Genomic DNA, 7,915 nt, shown 5'->3' with positions numbered 1-7,915 from the left:
AATAAAAACGGATATACAAATTGTTTACAAACTACTTCAGGCAAAAATATGTATCACTGTACCTTTCTTGCCTTAACTCTCATACAGAAAAAAAGGCGCAGGGATTACGGCAAGAAAGCTATAGACAGAATCAGAGTAAAAAAGTGAATCATTACCAGCAGGTTTAAAATCAACCACACAGCAAATCAACATCAAAAACCAAACGGCAGCAGCAACAAATACAAAATTCACAGTAAATAGCAACAATCATGTTTAAGTTAAAGCAACAGTACTTCTTCCTGGCTTCCTTCCCTCTATCATTCTCTCCACACCACAAATAAAAGGTATTAAAGTGTCTCGGAAATAGTATAAGAAATCATGACTGCTGCTGCAAGAAAACTAATACAGCACAACCAACAGTCATTAAGGAAAAAATAAAAACATTAAACGAGCAAAAAAAAAGTATAGAGGATTTATAGAATTTACCTTTAAGCAACATTAGAATAATAAAAGTGTATAGAGTAGTACAGCAAAACGAACAGAAAAGTTAAAGTGAGTCGTAAAGAAATTACTTTTTAATCTAATGTATTTAGTAAATAAATTTCTTACATTTACCAGATTATAACACTTTAAGTTTTTTTGTAAATAATGGTGGCTGTCAACAAAGTAAACAAAGAAAAAATATTGTAATTATGCAGGAAATATGGTTTATGGTATTGTTTTATTAAGAAAAATGTAAATAAAATTCGATTTAATTAATTTGATATTTTTCCTCAAAGCCTATAAATATGCAACACGTTTTGAATATGAAGTAGCCTAAAAGTAGGCCTTAAAACTTATAATATTTTTCCTTTAGAAGAATGATTGGAAAGCTTAATAAGTCTAAAATTAATAAGTAAAACAAAATATCGAAGTAATTAATTAAATTTAAGCTTAATTCACTATAATCTTAATTCCGAATTAAAAAAATGCAAGCAATTCATTCCATATTCAAAGTCTATTATTTGAAAAAACTCATTCATAGTTGTACTAATTCGTATTAAATTTCATTCAGTTCAATATTACTTAATACAAATTTAATTAAAATTGAATTGAATTAAAATAATTTACAAAATAAATAGAAAAAAAATTATATGAAGCCTAATTGTAATAGATTTGAATTGAAGATAAATCAGATCACTCAAAATATGTTTTAACTATTTTGTAATGGATTTTAATTAAAGAAAACTAAATGATTTAATAAGGAATTAATTCAATACGTTTGAGTTTATGAATTAATTCGAAATGAATTCTTAAAGGCAATGGTTAAGATATAAAATTTAAATAGATTTTGAAATATTAAGAGAGCTACATTCGTCTGTTCGAATCTTATAAACCATTCACCAAATTATACTTTAAACTTTAAATTTTAAATATTTTTAGGTAAACAAAATTAAAAAAAAATTTTGAAAATATTTTTAATTTTCAATAAATTTTTTTTTTCATTTTTTTCAATTTATTAGTGATAAAAATTTAATAATAAAAATTAATTTAATTTTATAATAATTTTTTTTTCAAAAATTCGTGTCAAAAAATATGTTTTTTTGAATTATTATGGCGTTATCTACGTCGTTGCAAAGTTCTCTAAAATATCTATCATTAGATATCCATAGATATTGTCTATATTACTGACTTTTTAATCCAGATATAGATAAAAACAAGTAAGAAAGTATGGTCGGTCAAGCCCGACCATATAATACCCTACACTAAGTAAAAGACCAAAAAAATGTTTTTTTTAAAATTTCAATAATTTATATTTTTGAGTGATTTTTGGAATTGAGCACTATATAGGAGCTATGACCAATTATGGACCGATCACCATGAAATTAGGTCGTGTGATTTATATCTATATTAAAGTTAACTATGTTGAATTTTGTTTGTATACCAACATTTTTAAGAGATTTATGCACGTTAAAGTGATTTTCGGATGCGGGTCTATATGGGAGCTATGACTAATTATGGACCGATCGTAACAAAATTTGGTGACATGAATTTCTTATATATGAAACTTATTTGGAGCGCAATTTGTGGAGATACATTTATAAATTAAACATTTATGACCGATAAAGGCCAATTTCGGAAGGACATTTGTATTTCGGAAAGACATTTCAGCCAGTTTCAATAGGCTTGGTCCTTGGGCCTAAAAAATAACATGTACCAAATTTGATCGAAATATCTTCAAAATTGCGACCAGTACTCTGCGCACAAAGTTTACATGTACAGCCAGCCGACCAGCCAGCTAGACGGACGGACATCGTTTAATCGACTCAGAAAGTGATTCTAAGTCGATCGGTATATTTTAATGCGGGTGTTAGACTAATGCGTTACAAACATCTGTACAAACGCATTATACCCTCCCCACTATGGTGGTGTAGGCTATAAATAGTTAAAAATTCGAGGTTGTCGTGGTTTTCTCCTTATATCTCAGCCATTTGTGGGCCGATTTTCCCGATTTTTAATAGCAACCGAAACGGGTCTATAACAGATATATTGATGTATGATTCATGTATGTATGTTATTTGGGGGCTACGGAAAGCTGATTTCAACATAAGGACAGACATGGCTATATCGACTTCGCTTTCTATAACGCTCCAGAATATATACACTTTGTGGGGTCGCAAATGAAAAATTTAGAAGTTACAAATAGAAGGATAAATTTATATAACGCTCATTTGCTGCAACACCGTCATAACTCAAAATTCGGGTGTTTTGAATTGAGTAATACAAAATATGCGCCGTTCTTTAGTCTTTTCAGTTTTTTTTGTATGAGAGTGTTTTTTTGGTGTAAACGTCAAAATGAAAATTCATGTTTTCTAGTATATTTGACAAGTAAAAATTTGGGTTAAATACAGATTAGAAAGATATTAGTATCTACTATTTAAATCAGGTTTTATTTCTGAAATCGCATGAGTTGTTGAAAATTTATTTAAGAAATAGTAAAATGTCATAAAACATTCAAGTCGTTTTTCTCGAAACGACTTTTTTTGAATTATGACGTTGTTGCAGAAAATGAGCGATATATCCTTAAATAATTAACTATTTCGAACATTTGGTATATTTATATATAAATGGCTTTGGCCTTTACTATTTTAGGTTCTAGCACTAGTTGAGGAGCTAATTCAAGTTTTAGTTTAGGTTCTGGTTCAGTTTAAGTTTAATTCTAGTTCAGGTTCCTGATTAAGTTCTAGTTCATTTCATATTTCAAGTTCAAGATCTTATTTTCGGTTTTAGTTTATGTTCTTGTTATTGTTCTAATGGATATCCGTTAGGTTCCTGTTCAGTTGAAGTTTAGTTCTAGTTCTGTTTCAGGTTCAAGATCAGGTCATATTTTAGGTTTTAGATCATGTTCTAGTTATTTCAAATTTTGTTCCAGTTCAGGTCTAATTTCAGGTGCTACTTCAAGTTCAGGTTTTTGTATAGGTTCTAGTTGAGGTCTTAGTTCTAGTTCGGGTTCAAGATCAGGTTTTAGTTAATGTTCTAGTTTAGGTTCTAGTGGAGGGTATATTTTAGGCTCCGGTTCTAGTTGAGATCAGGTTTTAGTTCATGTTAGGTTAAGGTCCTGGCCCTGGATCAGGTTATAGTTTTGGTTCTGGTTCAGGTCTTATTTTTGGTTCTAGTGTATGTTCAGTTAATATCCTAGTTCAGGTGCTAGTTCAAGTTTTAGTTCAGATTCTAGTTTAGGTCCTATTTCAGGTTTTAGTTTAGGTTCTAGTGGTTGCTCCAGTTTAGGTTCCAGTTCTAGTTCATGTTAGAGTTAAGGTCCAGGTTCTATTTTAGATTCTAGTTTAGGTTCTAGGGCAGGTCCTATTTCAGGTTCTACTTCATGTTCTAGTTCAGATTCAAGTTCAAGTTTAGGTCCTTGTTCAGTTCTAGTTAAGGTAGGTCCTATTTCAGAATCTAGTTCAGTTTCAAGTTCAGGTTCTTGTTCAGTTCGAGTTAAGGTTCTGACTATAGATCAGTTTTTAGTTTAAATGTTTGTACTCTGATTACGATTATAAAATATTGAATAAAATATTTAAGATATTGAAAGTATATTGAAAAAATTTACTATACATGAAATTTTAACAGAAAATTTTATTAAAATTTCTTAAAAATAACGGATTATTTACTATATTAACAAATTGTATTGTAAATATTTACGATATAATAAAATTTCTACCGAAAATTTTACGGTATTAAAATTGTTTCTGAAATTCTAACTTTATTAACAGATTAGTTTGGAATTATTTACGATATAAAAAAAATTTCAACAGAAAATTTTACGATATTAAAACTTTCTGTAGAAGTAATGATATATTTACGATATAAAAAATTAAATTTTTTTTCTGAAATTCTAACGATATTAACAGATATTTTGGAATTATTTACGATATAAAAAAATTTCCACAGAAAATTTTACGATATTAAAAACTTTCTATAGAAATAATGCTATATTTATGATATTAACATACTATAATGGAAATATTTACGATGTAACGATATTTTAACCGAAAATTTTAATAAAATTGTTTATGATATTGAAACTTTCTATAGAAATAGTGAAATATCTACTACACGCAGAGAAAAAACATGGTTGGACATGGTTACGACAACTATACTATGTTCTCTGTAACAATATATTGTTGTCGTAAACATATAATTATTGTTTTAATTTAATTTCAACAATATTATAGTTACTGTAAACGTTTATATTTTCATCGCAATTATAAATATGAATATGGTTTTCGAACAACTAAATAATGATAATTAGGTAAACATATTATTTTTATATACAACCTTTAAATGTTAGGTTTATATACGCGTAGTCATAATATGTTTAAGATGCAAAGAAAATATGTTTACTTTTAATAGTCTTTTTTCCAACCATTTATGAGTGCTGGTGTTTGTCTAAGCTGTGTTGTTTTTACAAGTAAATTTTGAGTGTCTGTAATTCCCATTCGCTCTATAGTTTTATTTATATATTGTCTTTAACTTTCCTAGAGCGAATAACAATAAATTTGATTTTATCAATAATATTTTAATTGTGAATTTAGTACTTTAAAACTAAATCCTATTAAAATTTTGTATTTCCAAAAATAAATTTTAATAATAATATGATTATTTTGGATCATAATATGATTGTTTTGGATCATAATATGATCTAATTGGGTCATAAATATGATGGCTCTGGGTCATATTATGATTGTTTTTATCATAATATGATTATGATTATTTCAAAACATATTATGATTTATTTTTATCATAATTTGATTATTTCAGAACATATTATGATGTTTTATGATACTAATAATGATCATAATATGTTTTGCACTGCAAGCAAAAATCTGATCATAATATGTTGCTCTTAGTTTATGGTTACCACAACCATGATTTTTCTCTGCGTGTATATTAATAAATTGCAGTGGAAATATTTAGGGTATGAAAAAATTTCCACAGAAAATTTTACGATATTAAAATTTGTTTCTGAAATTCTAACGATATTAACAGATTAGTTTGGAATTATTTACGATATAAAAAAATTTCAACAGAAAATTTTACGATATTGAAAACTTTCTATAGAATTAATGAAATATTTACGATATAAAGAAATTTTAACAGAAAATTTTATTAATATTTTTGACAATATTACAAATTTCTTGGCAATAACGAAATATTTACAATATTAATAAATTGCAATGGAAATATTTACGATATAAAAAAATTTCAACGATATAAAAAAATTTAAATTTTACGATATTGAATTTTTTATAAGTTTTTATTAAAACTTTCTATAGAATCAGTTACGATTTTAATAGACTGTAATGGAAATATTTACGATATAAAGAAATTTTAACAGAAAATACTATTAACATTTTTTACAATATTAAAAATTTATTAGAAATAATTGCGATATAAAAAAATGTCAATAGAAAATTTTACGATATTAAAATTTTTATTGGAAATTTTATATGTAACAAATTTCAATGGAAATATTTCAACATCAAATTTTACGATATAAAAACTAGAAATAATGAAATATTTACGACATTGACAGAATGTAATGGAAATATTTACGATATAAAGAAATTTTAAAGGAAAATTTTATTATTTTGTTTTTAATTTTTACAATATTAAAAATTTCTATGGAAATAACAAAATATGTGCTTGTTTGAGATATTTACAGATTGTAATGGAAATATTTACGATATAAAACAAATTCAAAAATTTTAAATTTTACGATTAAAGTTTTTATAAAGAATTTTACGATATAAATTTTTTTTTCTGAAATTACGATATTAAAAATGTCTATTGAAATGACAATATATTAACCATTTTAACAGATTTTTATAGAAATATTTACATATAGAATATGCAAATTTTAATAGAAAATTTTACGATATTAAAAAAATTTTCTGAAATTTTTACGATATTGAAAATTTCAAGTTCTAATTGTTTAAATATAATTTACTTATTTTACAAATTACATGATAAGAGCTGTATTTAAAATTTAAATTTGTATTTTCTGTTGATGGTTATAAAATTATTCGAAAAATTTTAATAGACTTTTAATTTAAGATTGATTCTTTTAGAAAATTTATTTTTAATTATGTACATACATATATAAATACATATTTGTACTTCATTATAATATGCACAAATGTTAAATATTTCACACCTTATCATTTGTTTTTTTTATTCAAATTATTATTTTTAATTAAAATTCTATTGTCATATACAAGTTGATTAATTTATTTTAAATTTTTTAGTTCTAAATACAAATTGTTGTTGTTTTTGTTTTAAATTATTATCTTTATTTGTTTAGTTTTTTTTTGTTATTGTCTATTTTTGTTTGTAGGCTGGCTGGCTATTCTCTAACATGTGTAAATAATTATGTGGCATTTTTTGTTGTTGTTGACTTGAAATCTAATTATATTTGTTTCTATTTTTAACTAAATGTTCTTATCAGTGCGTTATCAATTTAGGTATCTTTTTTAAAACTGTTGGTTTGTGTGTATTATTGGTTAGTTGGCAGCTCATAGCCTCGATGGCGCAGTAGGCAGCGCGTAAGTCTCATAATCTTAAGGTCGTGAGTTCGAGCCTCACTCGGGGCATTAATTTTTTTTTATTTAATTTTTTTATTTCTTTTTAATTTTTATTAGAATTTAAAATATATATTAAGAAAAAATCATGATACAATTGTGGAAAACTAATGTTGAATTCAAAATGTACAGAATTAATTATAATAGAATATCAGTTTAAAACTCAGATTATATAGGTAAACTAACCAAAATAGGATAGATTCCGTGATAAGTTTCGATCGGAACTTATAGCCACCAACAGCCGATCATGATCGTTTTTTTATTTGTAAGTAAACCCGAATATCAACAAATTTCATACAATAGCTGGACAGATTTCAACAGAGAAAGACATAATTCATATCCAATGTTCTCTCTATGCCGAACACTGCTTTCAAGAAACATTTTTTTGGTATTTTTGGTTTTACTGTTTAGTGCAGGGCATATTAGATCGTAAATGATCATGCAAAATTGCCAGACATGGTCAGATTTCAACAGAGAAAGAAAGCATGAAATATATTATCATAGTTCATGTTCCCTGTTCTCTATATGCCTACCACTGCTTTCAAGAAACATATTTATTATTTTTTTTGGCTTAACTGTTAAGTTTAGGGCATGTTAGATCGTAAATGATCATGCAATTACCAGACCTGGTCAGATTTCAACAGAGAAAGAAAGCATGAAATATATTATCATAGTTCATGTTCCCTGCTCTCTCTATGCCGACCACTGCTTTCAAGAAACATATTTATTGATCTATTTGTTATTACAGTTTAGTTTAGGGCATATTAGATCGTAAATGATCATGCAATTGCCGATCATGACATGACAATTTTCATTAC

General features: G+C 26.2%; 1 non-coding gene across 1 annotated transcript; it reads left to right on the top strand.

Moving 5' to 3' along the window:
- The first annotated feature begins 7,036 nt into the window (after positions 1-7,036).
- On the top strand, positions 7,037-7,109 carry TRNAM-CAU (transfer RNA methionine (anticodon CAU)). The gene has a single exon. It is a non-coding gene; the product is annotated as a tRNA-Met (tRNA).
- The last annotated feature ends 806 nt before the right edge of the window (positions 7,110-7,915 follow it).

This window comes from Calliphora vicina, chromosome 2, assembly GCF_958450345.1.
Source record: "Calliphora vicina chromosome 2, idCalVici1.1, whole genome shotgun sequence".
NCBI lineage: Eukaryota > Metazoa > Arthropoda > Insecta > Diptera > Calliphoridae > Calliphora > Calliphora vicina.
The sequence above is the reverse complement of the archived record's forward strand: the minus strand, read 5'-3'. Positions and strand labels throughout refer to the sequence as shown.